The 13,060-nt window shown below is 45.4% G+C and overlaps 1 pseudogene across 1 annotated transcript; it reads right to left on the bottom strand.

The window, feature by feature from the left end:
• Window positions 1–774: 774 nt before the first annotated feature.
• On the bottom strand, window positions 775–9,300 carry LOC309707388 (annotated as a pseudogene). The gene is made up of 3 exons: window positions 9,247–9,300; window positions 7,487–8,915; window positions 775–2,365 (listed from the first exon to the last, which is right to left on the bottom strand). The product of its transcript is annotated as an uncharacterized misc_RNA (transcript).
• Between the last annotated feature and the right edge of the window lie 3,760 nt (window positions 9,301–13,060).

The raw sequence follows: 13,060 nt of genomic DNA, 5'->3' as shown, positions 1-13,060 counted from the left end.
AAGATGTTAACGATGCTGTCAGACCTGACCAGAGCAGTTAACGAACTCCGTGAGTGTCTATAGGTGAGACGCTTTGCCTTGATTGGACGGTCCGCCGCACCGCCAAATGAGCTGGCCTCGGTACTCAGCTGGGCAGGGAAAAAAACCAAGGACCAGACAGAGCAAAAAAGGGCATTTAAAGAGACAGCGCTGTGCAGATGCCTATTTGGTAAGTTTTACAGTTTATTGTAGTTTTATGAGCCTAAAGTGAACAATAAAGGGATTAATTGATCTGCTGGGTGCGCTTCACATTTCCTATGTCTGGTTTTTGCTATATTACTTTGTCTTTCTTAATAACAAGACTTTCATGTCCGGTTAATCTGGAGATGGAGTCTTTGGTCTTTGGCTTGTTTTGTCCTCGGGTTGGACACTTTGTACAGCCCATGACACACCATGCTAAGACATATCACATTTTCAGCTCATAGCTCTTTGGGAATCAAATGCGGCAGTTTGTTGATTTCCCCTTGGTGACTTTCATGTTTATCAGCCTAGGAGTTTACATACTTTCTCCCTGCTGGAGAGAATTAAAAAGAGCTCATTCATGTGCTCTAATTCACTTTTTTTGTCTTTTTTGTGTGTGTGTCTTTTTTTGTCCTAGATGACCTGATCTGTTGGATGTTGAAAGTAATAAGAACTTAAGCAGAACTGCAGCTCTGAACGTCTGATAGATACACAAACATCTCTCTTCAAAGAAAAACATTCAATTATATTCACTTCAGTTCATTTTTATTTATACAGCACCAAATCACAAACACAGCCACCTCAGAAACATTGTAAAGTAAAGACTTTGTGATAATACAAATTATTACAGTAACACTGGAGACTTCCAGGAGACTGAGTACAAGATTGCTTTGTTTCATTATAAGAACGTTTATTTCTCAGTTGCTTTGATTAAATCAGACCGAGTTTAGAAAGAGGCGAAAACTTCACTGATAATGGAACCCTGTGTTTTTCTACACTGACCATCACTGGTAATATTTTCACCGGAAGAGTCTTGGTGCCAATGTATGGAAAAAGCTTCTCAGTGAAAGTGTGTTTGAAGGTGTGTATGTGTGAGTTGGTGTCCAGATCAAAAAACGAGAGCTTCCTCCTGTCCCAGTCCAGCTGAACTCGGAGTCTTTGGAGCTTCTTCACTGAGAGAACTTTATCTGGAAGCGGTGGAGCGGATGCTGTGTATTTTCCATCCTGGTGACAGAGTTCCCAGTATCCAGTGTGTATATGTCCCTTTCTTTGAACAGACTCCTTTAGTACACCGAGACACCAGACTCCATCATTTCTAACCTCAACGTCCCAGCTGTTAATCCCCGAGTCGAAGCCCTCAGAGCCCAGGATGACAAAATAGTTTTCTATCCTCTCTGGGTTGTCAGGAAGCTGCTTTCTCAGTCCCACACTCACACTGGTCAGATCTTCAGACAGGATGAGTTGTGGATGAGCTGAGTTTGGATCCAGAATCACCGGAGTGTAGGAGACCATCTCCCCCATTCTGTTCCAGATGTTGTAGGTCAGGTTGCCCAGGTGTTTGGCCACATCTATCAGAGCTCCAGAGACCAGCTGTGGATCCTCCAGCAGGGGGCGCTGCTGGATTCTTTTCAGTGCAGCATTGTAGTTGTGCAGAAATGAGACATCTTCAGCTCTCAGTTCCTCCTCTGTGGCTCTGATTGTTTCTGAAAGAGTTTCTATATCTCTCTGCTCAGGGCCCCAATCTTTTCCTTTATTATCTTGCATTTCTGCTTCTTCTCGGCCCTCAGAGCAGCCAGCCTGGCCTCCTCTTCCTTTTTTAGAAACGTGTGAAGTTTCTTAAACTGCTTTTTAATCTGCCATTCTGTGTAAAAAGCCTGGATCTTACTTTGGAGTGCTGTCTGACTGTAATTTTCTTTAACCTGTTCAAATAGTTCCAGTTTCTTCTGTAAGGGCTTCAATAATTCCTGGAGCTCCTTCCTGTAATCCTGTGCTGCTTCATCAATGGGTCTGAATCCGTGACTGTTGTGCACTTTTGAATCTCGACAGATGAGACATGCTGGCTGTTGATCGTGCAGGCAGAAGAGTTTGAGTTTCTCAGAGTGCAGACTGCAGAGAGACTCCGACTGTGAAGGTTTTTGAACTCTCTTCATTAAGAAGGCCTCACAGAGGTTCTTTAACACCAAGTTACAGGGCGGATCGTTCAGTAAAGGAATCGTCTTGCATATTGGGCAGGATTTTATTTTTATCTCTCTCCACCACAGCTGCAGACAGTCTTTACAAAAGCTGTGGCTGCATGAGAGGACGACAGGGTCTCTATAGATGTCGTAGCAGATAGGACAGGAGAGATCTTTTTCAGTCATTTTGCCTACAAAAAAAAAGAAAGAAAAAAGAACTCAGTTTAAATGTGAATCCCAAAAGTTGGCAGGACTTAAAAAATCTCCTGCCCTCAGGCAGCATTGCATTAAAAACAGGAACGATTGTGTCGTGGAGATCACTGCATGGACTCAGGAATACTCCCAGAAATCATTGTCTGCGAGCACAGTTTGCTGTGCCATCTGCAAACGCAAGTTAAAGTTCAGTCAAAGCAGCCATAACTGATTATGATTCAGAAAAGCACTGCATCTTCTGGACTGACAAGGAGAGAGACCATCCAGCTTGTAATCAATGCTTTCTGATCTATGGGGGTGCATTAGTGCCTATGGACTTGCAAATCTGGAAAGGCCCCATCTGCAGAAAGGCATATCGAACAAATGCTCCCATCCAGATGATGTATTCAATGCAACGCACAATTAGATCTGCCTCAAATTAATTTACTGATGTTAGTAAGATCCTGCTTAAAAATGTCCTATTCCTTCAGCAGAGACTCTTTATCACACAGCATACTGGAATCAGTGAAGATGTGCTACTTCCCAACAACTTTAAACCATTTTGGTGATCTAACCAGGCAAATCGAATACATTTTTATCCCAGATAGTGAAAGCCCTTGGTCCTCTTTCAGTGTATGTTAAATCCTCTATCAGGAATTTAAGTTTCACTTTTGACTCGACTCTCACATTGGATGGGCATGTGAAAAGTCTTGTTTTTATCATTTAAGAAATGTGGCTAAGTTAAGCCCTATTTTATCTCGCCCTGAACTAGAGATAGCTATACATGCATTTATTTCCTCATGCTTGGACTATTGTAACTCTTTGTTTATGTGTCTAAGCAAAGGTTCTCTCGTCTGCAGGTTGTGCAAAACGCTGCAGCTATAGGCTGTTGACAAAATCCTCCAAGTACTCACATGTGACACCATTGCTATTTCAACTACACTGGCTTCCTGTTGAATTTAGAGTCCATTTTAAGATGCTGGTCTTGACATTTAGAGCCTTGCATGGACTGGCGCCGCCCTACATCTACGATCTGCTACAGCCCTATGTCCCTAGCAGGTCCCTGAGGTCATCTGATCAGGGCTTACTTGCTATAAAACAGACTAATATGAGAACTAAGGGTGACAGAGCTTTTGCCACCTTTGGCCCCGAGACTGTGGAATTTCTCCCTCATACATTAAGAACTGTGGACTCAGTAGTTGTTTTTAAAAAAAACAACTCAAAACTCACCTTTTTAAAACAGTTTTTGGTTAAATTGTCTGTTTTACCTTTTTATTATTTGTTATCTTATGTGCAGCACTTTGTGATTCTGAAAGGTGCTATGTAAATAAAATTTTATCTATTTATTATTTATTTATAAATCGAGAACAGCCATCAACACTAAAATCTCTGGCTCAGTAGAGCCGGCTAACCCATTAATCTTGCTTCATAGTTAACCTAAGCACACCAGACACAGGATGGTACTGAGTAAAGAGACAGTACTGTAGACCATTTCACTCAGTGTCCATGAATTAAAGTAGATGCACAAAAGAGAAATATTTATTTAATGAAAACATAAAACTTTTAACTGCAGCTCACAAATCTGCAAAAAAGTTCAAGTCAAGTAATTTCTTTTTTTAATCAAAGGTAAAAGTTAAATATTTAGAACTACAGTGACAGCGATCTATTCAGAGTGTTTAGATTTGCATTGTATAATGAGGAAGCTTCCTGAAACTTACTTCCTGATTAGCAGGTTCAGATGTACCCCAGCCTTCCTCCGTTTCAGTGTTCCCGGCTTTCTTCCCCCAGCAGCTGTAATTCCTCTGGTTGTGTCTGCTGCTGATGGTCAGTTTTAATGCATTGGTGACAAAATGAAGCTGTCATGTGATTTATGTCCACATCGAAAGAGGAAGACAAATAGCAAGTAACATTTCCCTATATGTGTACATTTCTGCCATTCAAAGATGTTCCACTTCAGCAATTCATTCTGAACAAACATTGTGATTGAAAAGACCCATTTTCATGTGTTATTAAGGATTTTACTACAGATTCTAACATATATAAAACGAGAGCTTCCCTGATTCTGTTGTTGCCTCTAACAGCCTGTGAGGAAGCTCCCATGTAAGGGAGGTTATTTTTTTGCCAAAATCTAACCGATGTGATGCCGGTGGTTACTTATGGGTGAAAGTTGAGTAATAATGACTCAGATGTGCAGTCCACTAATCACTTCCTTTGACAGACTCCCAGCTCTCCCCACAACATCAAAGCACACTCTATATAAAGGCAAGAAAGTGAACACTGATGTGGCTTCAGAGGATTTAGATGATGACAGTCTAGCAGAAAGAGCACTCAGAGGTGTACTGTGATTCAGGTTTAAGATAAACAAGTTTTCTTTGTGTGAGCTGGTTCAACAAAACCTAAAATCTTGATTAGAAACACTCACACAAAGAAGGGTGTTTGAAACACCAGTGGACTCTTCTTCTACACATAACTGAACATATGTACCAGAGCACCAGAGAACCACCTACTTCAGTCAAAGATATTACCAAGTGAATGGGACAATACTGATCTGTGAAGATTATGAAAAATATAATAGCAAAAGTAGATAAAATAATTAAGCTCAAAACCTAATAATTTTTACAGCTTTTTTTTTTACTTCAGGGATAAAAATAAAAACAAATTAATTGCAGTTTAAATTAATTTCATGTTTTGGAGGTAATTTGTGAATGAGGTTTTCCAGACTATTAAATTACTTGAACCCACTAGTATTACAAAAAACACTTCTGTCCCCTTTCAAATGTCATATGTAGAATTGAGCTGGACAAACTTCTTTATGAATCATCTGTCAGTCTGAACACAGCCAATTTCTAATTGAATTTTCTAATTGCAAGTTAAAAGTGTTCTTTCCTTTAATTCCCATATTTATTACATCTGTGCAGTCTGATAATGTGCTGACTCTGGATTAACCCTTTCATGCATAATGGTCACCACAGTTACAGCTATTCAAAGGCTGTTTTCTTGTATTTGTGTCAGTGTTGATGGTATAGTTGCACATAAACCACTACATTGGACACTGATGTGTCACACCATGCCCTGCCACCAGTGGGTGGCAAACATGTACTTTTCAAAAGACTCTTTGAAAAGTACATTTTTAAAAAATGAAGTTCACAAATCTTTTTTTCTTGCCTAAAGATGAATAAAAATACTTAACATTCCTGCCTGAGGTTGTCATAATTCATGCAGTAAAGGGTTAAGGGTGTTTTCACACCTGCAGTGTTTAGTCGGTTTAAATCGAACTCTGATTTGTTTTCCACCTTGGTGTGGTTTGTTTGTGCAGTGTGAACACAGTAATCACACTCAGGTACGGACCAAAACAACAGGAGATGAAACATGTGGATAAAGGGTCCACATGCTGTTCCACTCTCACAGTCACTGGTAATATCATCCGTGGTTCTTTCTTTGTGCAAATACATGAAAACAGTTTTTCGATGATCGCGTGTTTTGATCTTCAGGTGTAGATGAATAGAGTTTGGATGAAGAATCACAGGAGTGCAGGAGCCCACCTCCTTCATGTTGTTCCAGATGTTTTAGCTCAGATTGCCCAAGTATGTCATGTCAAGCTATGTAGCAGGCAGGACCCAAACTGAGGACTCAAAAACATGAGGGGTAAAGTAAAAGCAGTTTTATTAAACTTACAAACTTAATACAAAAATAAAGCAAGTCCTGGGGAAACAGGTGGGGAAGGAGAGACAGGTGAACACAATCTAAGTAACAAGACAAGGCAATGCACTGTCAAACTAAAACAGGAAACATACAAAAAAATAAAAGTAACTAACCAGGGAAGCCCAGAAACATTCACTTTCATAGATTTAATTACTTAAACTTGCAAAATACTGAGATAATTTATCATATTCAAATAAATTAAAGGACTGTTGGAGGCAAAATGTGAATGTGTTTTTTGTTTGTTTGTTGTTTTCAAACATGAAATATTAAAATATTGGAACCACTTCAGTGGTTTAGTAAAAATCTATTTAAATACTTACCAGTTTGATAAAACCACAAAAAACTTGCTTTTCCCCTTTGCTATATAATTTTGGTGTCACATTTGACACTTAAGTGAACAAAAATGAATATAAAGAAGATTTAACAGTTTTACAACAAATTCAGCAGGAGAAAACTCCTTTTATGAATCAGCGTGCCGGCCTGGTCACAGTCAGCAACGCTCAGAGACTGATCCATCGTGACTGACATGAAGTTAAATGAACATAAAACTGTGAGTTTTGCATTTAAACCAGACACTGTTCCAGTGATTTTGGCTTAAACTTTAAGTTTTAAAAAAGTAGCATTTAACAACATAATATTTTAGACCAAGGTGAAAGAACTGCTTTTTAAAATTTTAATAGTATTTGGTCAGAACATATTTATATTTTTGTGTAAAGATACTGAGATATGAGTTTTGTCCCCAGTGCACCACACATATACTGGTAGTGCAACATTTGAACAACGACCCTGAACAGGAACACAGACCAGGACACGTTAATCACAGCAGGAGTCTCAGTGGTGGCGTTCTGTTCATAGCTAAACTTTTACACACAAACACTGGAAACCATGTAAAAAAAAAAATGCCATAAAGATTTTAATGTCACTTATTCACTTTAATGTTGCAGCTAGATATTATTTTTATTATTAATATACTGCAGGGTCTTGGAATATAGCATAATATTTATTATGCCTTTGCCATTTAAAATTTCTAGCATAATAAAGCTAAAAATAAATGGAATATATATATTTCCATCTACAAGTGGAGTGAAGTAACAAAGTTGCATAACAGAGATATTTCTGTGCTTTACTATTAATTCCGAAGTATGCGGATAAGTTATATTCCACCATTGTTCCTGTCATTGTTCGTATCCGATGGTGATGGGTACCATGGGAGTATCCATCACCAATGCCATGCATTTCCTTGTTGGGCATACCTGTTACTGGCTATCTGTGGACGTGATTCTGATACTCTGACACCCACATTTCTTTCATATGATAGAAATGTTTGATTACAAGTCTATGATTATTTCTAAGCAGACTTCTTCGACCAGCATCTAAACATGCTTAACTACATTGGATATGGACCAAATACTCTTTACATCCCTTTAAACGTGGCTGCTCTTCCAGTGTTACACAGATGGCTGATGGTAGTATGGTCAGTGGAAGAGTCTTGGTCTCAATGTAAGGAAACAACTTCTCAGTGATAGTGAGTTTGAAGGTGTGTATGAGTGTGTTGGTATCAATATCAAAGAATGAGAGCTTCCCTTTGTCGCAGTGCAGGCGAACTCTGATCCTCTGGAGCGTCTTCACTGCGAGGACTTTGCATGGAAGTGGTGGAGCAACTGCTGTGTATTTCCCATCGTGGCGACTTAATTCCCAGAATCCAGTCTTTAATTGTCCCTTTCTCTTAATTGACTCCTGTAGCACACCGAGACACCAGACTCCATCATTTCTAACCTCAACGTCCCAGCTGTGACTCCCCGAGTCGTAGCCCTCAGAGCCCATGATGATCGAATAGCTGTCAAACCTTTCTGGGTTTTCAGGAAGCTTCTGTTTGCTTCCTTGTCTCACACTAGTAAGATCTGAAGAGATGATGAGGTGTCCTTCAGCGGTGTTTGGATTCAGAATCACAGGAGTGTAGGAAACTGTCTCCTTCATTTTGTTCCAGATGTCGTAGGCCAGGTTGCCCAGGTGTTTGGCCACATCGATCAGAGCTCCAGAGACCACCTCAGGATCCTCCAGCAGGGGTCGCTGCTGGACTCTTTCTGCTGCAGCCTTGTAGTTATAGAGAAACAAAGAGTCATCAGCTCTCAGTTCCTCCTGTGTGGCACTGATGGTTTCAGAAAGAGCTGCTATCTTTTTGGTCAGAGCCTCAATCTTCTCCTGCATCATCCGACTCTTCTGCTGCTCTTCTGTCTTCAGAGCGGTGATCCTTGCTTCTTCCTCCTCAAACAGAAAGTGATGAAGCTTCTTAAACTGCTCCCTAATCTGGCTCTCTATGTACCGAGTCTGCACTACGTTGTGTTCTACAGTGAGGTCACTGTTTGCTTTCACGTATTCAAAGAGCTTCAGTTTATCTTGTAAACACTTGAGAAACACCTGGAGCTTCACTCTTTGATCCTGTGCAGCTTCTTCGATGGGTCTGAATCTGTGGTTGTTGTGTGCTTTTGAGTCTCGACATACGAGACACACGGGCTCCTCGTGGTCCAAACAGAAGAGTTTGAGTTTCTCAGCGTGCAGATTGCAGAGAGCTTCAGATGCTGCTAGTGGTGTCTCTGCTCTCTCAGCTCTCTCCTCTACAGCAGTCTTACACAGGTTCCTTAGCACTAAACTAACAGGTGGGTCAGTTGATGAGGGTATCTTCATGCAGAGTGGGCAGGTTTGGGTGTCCTTCTCCTTCCACCACAACTGCAGACATTCTTTGCAGAAGCTGTGGCTGCATGAGAGGATGACCGGATCTCTGAAGATTTCATGGCAGATCGAACAGGTGAGTTCCTTTTCAGACTCAGATTGTGCAGCCAGTTTGCCCTGGAATGGAAGCAAACCAGCAGGTGGCTGTAAAAAAGAAATACTGCGCTTCACATTTGGTTTTTTTTTTAAATTCGCTTCCATGGCAATGAACTAGCAGCAGGTTTAGCAGCACTCCAGTGTCCCCGGTGATCTTTCTGCTGTAGTTGGAAAACTCACGTCTCCTCCGGTTACTCGTCCTAAGCAAACTGAACAGAAATCAAGTCCAACTTTGACTTATGAGGTATGTTATCTGATGCCTATATGGTCAAAGAACGAGGAAAATACATTTCACAAGGTTGCTTGTCTCATGCAGAGCATTCCCCACATTACTGGGTTATCTGCATCTGACGATTGCTACAGAGCCAGCCTTTGTTTCAAACTCCATCCATCCATCCATCTTCATCCGCTTATCCGAGATCGGGTCGCGGGGGTAGCAGCCTAAGCAAAGAGGTCCAGACCTCCCTCTCCCCAGCCACCTCCTCCAGCTTGTCCGGGGGAATACCAAGGCGTTCCCAGGCCAGCCGAGAGATATAATCTCTCCAGCGTGTCCTGGGTCTGCCCCGGGGCCTCCTCCCGGTGGGACATGCCTGGAACACCTCGCCCAGGAGGCGCCCAGGGGGCATCCTTGCCAGATGCCCGAACCACCTCAGCTGGCTCCTTTCGATGTGGAGCAGCAGCTGCTCTACTCTAAGCCCCTCCCGGATGGCCGAACTTCTCACCCTATCTCTAAGGGAGAGGCCAGCCACCCTTCGGAGGAAGCTCATTTCCGCCGCTTGTATCCGCGATCTCGTTCTTTCGGTCACTACCCACAGCTCGTGGCCATAGGTGAGGGTAGGGACGTAGACCGACCGGTAAATTGAGAGCTTCGCTTTTACACTCAGCTCCCTCTTCACCACGACTGACCGGTGCAGCGTCCGCATTACTGCAGCCGCAGCCCCAATCCGTCTGTCGATCTCCAGCTCCCTTCTCCCATCACTCGCGAACAAGACCCCGAGATACTTGAACTCCTCCACTTGGGGCAGGAACTCATCCCCGACCCGGAGTGGGCACTCCACCCTTTTCCGGCTGAGAACCATGGCCTCAGATTTGGAGGTGCTGATCCTCATTCCCGCTGCGTTACACTCGGCTGCGAACCGTTCCAGTGCGAGCTGGAGGCCCTCACCCGATGAAGCCAACAGAACCACATCATCCGCAAAAATCAGAGATGAGATTCTGAGGCCACCAAAGCGAAAGCCCTCCGCCACTTGGCTGCGCCTAGAAATCCTGTCCATAAAAATTATGAACAGAACCGGAGACAAAGGGCAGCCCTGGCGGAGCCCATCACCCACCGGGAACGAGTCCGACTTATTGCCGGCAATGCGAACCAAGCTCTTGCAACGGTTGTATAGGGATTGAATGGCCCGTAGCAATGGGCCAGACACCCCATACTCGCGCAACACCTCCCACAGGACGCCCCGAGGGACACGGTCGAATGCCTTCTCCAGGTCCACAAAACACATGTAGACTGGTTGGGCAAACTCCCATGCACCCTCAAGTATCCTCGAGAGGACAAAGAGCTGGTCCAGTGTTCCGCGACCAGGACGAAAACCGCATTGTTCCTCCTGTATCCGAGGTTCGACTAGCGGACGAACCCTCCTCTCCAGCACCCTGGCATAGACTTTCCCGGGGAGGCTGAGGAGTGTGATCCCCCTGTAGTTGGAACACACCCTCCGGTCCCCCTTCTTGAAGATGGGGACCACCACCCCGGTCTGCCAGTCCACAGGTACTGCCCCTGATCTCCACGCAACATTGCAGAGACGTGTCAACCAAGACAGCCCTACAACGTCCAGAGCCTTCAGGAACTCGGGGCGGACCTCATCGACACCAGGGGCTCTGCCACCAAGGAGTTGTTTAACTGCCTCAGTGACCTCGCCCCCGGAAATCGGTGGGTCACACCCCTCATCCCCAGACTCTGCTTCCTCCCCGGAAGACGTGTCAGTGGGATTAAGGAGGTCCTCGAAGTATTCCTTCCACCGCCCGACAATTTTCTCAGTCGAGGTCAACAGCGCTCCGCCAGCACTATACACAGTGCAGGTAGAGCACCGCTTTCCCCTCCTGAGACGCCTGACGGTTTGCCAGAATCTCTTCGAGGCAGTCCGAAAGTCTTTTTCCATGGCCTCTCCGAACTCCTCCCACACCCGAGTTTTTGCTTCAGCCACTGCCCGAGCCGCATTCCGCTTGGCCTGTCGATACCTGTCGGCTGCCTCCGGAGTCCCACAGGCTAACCAAGCCCGATAGGCCTCCTTCTTCAGCCTGGTGGCTCCCTTCACCTCTGGTGTCCACCATTTGGTTCGGGGATTACCACCACGGCAGGCACCAACCACCTTGCGGCCGCAGCTCAATGCAGCAGCTTCGGCAATGGAGACGCTGAACATGGTCCATTCGGACTCAATGTCCCCAGTCTCCCTCGGAATGCTGTTGAAGCTCTGCCGGAGGTGTGCGTTGAAGATCTCGCGGACTGGGGCCTCTGCTAGACGTTCCCAGCACACCCTCACTACGCGTTTAGGTGCACCAGGTCTGTCCAGCGTCCTCCCCCGCCACCTGATCCAACTCACCACCAGGTGGTGATCAGTTGACAGCTCAGCCCCTCTCTTTACCCGAGTGTCCAGAACATATGGTCGCAGGTCTGGTGATACGATTACAAAATCGATCATCGACCTACGGCCTAGAGCGTCCTGGTGCCACGTGCACTTATGGACACTCTTATGTTCGAACAGGGTGTTCGTTATGGCCAAACTGTGATTAGCACAGAAGTCCAATAACAAAGCACCGCTCGGGTTCAGATCAGGGAGGCCGTTCCTCCCAATCACGCCCCTCCAGGTCTCGCTGTCGTTACCCACGTGAGCATTGAAGTCTCCCAGCAGGACAACAGAGTCTCCAGGTGGAGCACCTTCCAGCACCCCCCCCAGGGACTCTAAGAAGGCTGGGTACTCCGAACTGCCACTCGGCGCATAAGCGCAGATGACAGTCAGGACCCGTTCCCCGACCCTAAGGCGCAGGGAACAAACCCTCTCGTCCACCGGGAAAAACCCCAACGTACCGGCAGCAAGCCGAGGGGATATAAGAATACCCACCCCAGCCCGCCGCCTCTCACCAAAGGCAACTCCAGACTGAGACAGAGTCCAGCCCCTCTCCAGGAGACTGGTTCCAGAGCCCAGACAATGCGTAGAGGTGAGCCCAACTATATCTAGCCGGTACCTCTCAACCTCACGCACCAACTCAGGCTCCTTCCCCACCAGAGAGGTGACATTCCATGTCCCTATTGCCAGTCTTGGCAGCCGGGGGTCGGTCCGCCAGGGCCTCCGCTCCTGGCCGCCACCCAGCTCACAATGCACCCGACCCCTATGGCGCCTCCTGCGGGTGGTGGGCCTGCGGGAGGATGGGCCCATGTCTCCTCTTCGGGCTGTGCCCGGCCGGGCCCCATGGACTAAGGCCCGGCCACCAGACGCTCGCCCTCGGACACCCTCCCCGGGCCTGGCTCCAGGGCGGGGCCCCGGTAACCCTATCCCGGGCAGGGTAAACTGTTCCCTCGATTTTCTTTTCATGGGGGTCTTCTGAATCGCTCTTTGTCTGGTCCCTCACCCAGGACCAGTTTGCCATGGGAGACCCTACCAGGGGGCAAAAGCCCCCAGACAACATAGCCCCTGGGATCCCTGGGACACACAAACCCCTCCACCACGATAAGGTAGCGATTCAAGGAGGAGTTTCAAACTGATCAACATTTTTGATATAGGCAGGTATATTGAAAGAGAGCATGCACAAACAGTGAGCTAATTATTTGTTTGCACTGTTATATGTCAGGTTTCCTCCTGAGTACTCCGGCTCTCTCCTCCTCACTGATGTTCTTCTTGGTTTAACTGGTGATTCTAAACAGGTTGTAGGTGTGGATGTGAGACTGTGTGTTTATATCAGCAGTGATGGTTCCTGCCCCTCCACAATCCTCAGATATTCTCAGCTCTTCCTCTTTCAGGTCTTCAGCATCCCCAGTTGCCTGCTTCTTTTTGTGAGGCCCTGGTATTATTATTTTTTTCATTAACTTTCATAAGTAGACCACAATAGCAATGCAAAGGTAAGTGTTTGGGGTGATAAAAATAAAAATATCTATGCTCCTTAGGATATATCTG

This window comes from Aulonocara stuartgranti (assembly GCF_965226115.1).
Source record: "Aulonocara stuartgranti genome assembly, chromosome: 5".
In the NCBI taxonomy this organism is placed as follows: domain Eukaryota; kingdom Metazoa; phylum Chordata; class Actinopteri; order Cichliformes; family Cichlidae; genus Aulonocara; species Aulonocara stuartgranti.
Note: the sequence above shows the minus strand (reverse complement) of the source record. Positions and strands in the feature narration are given on the sequence as shown.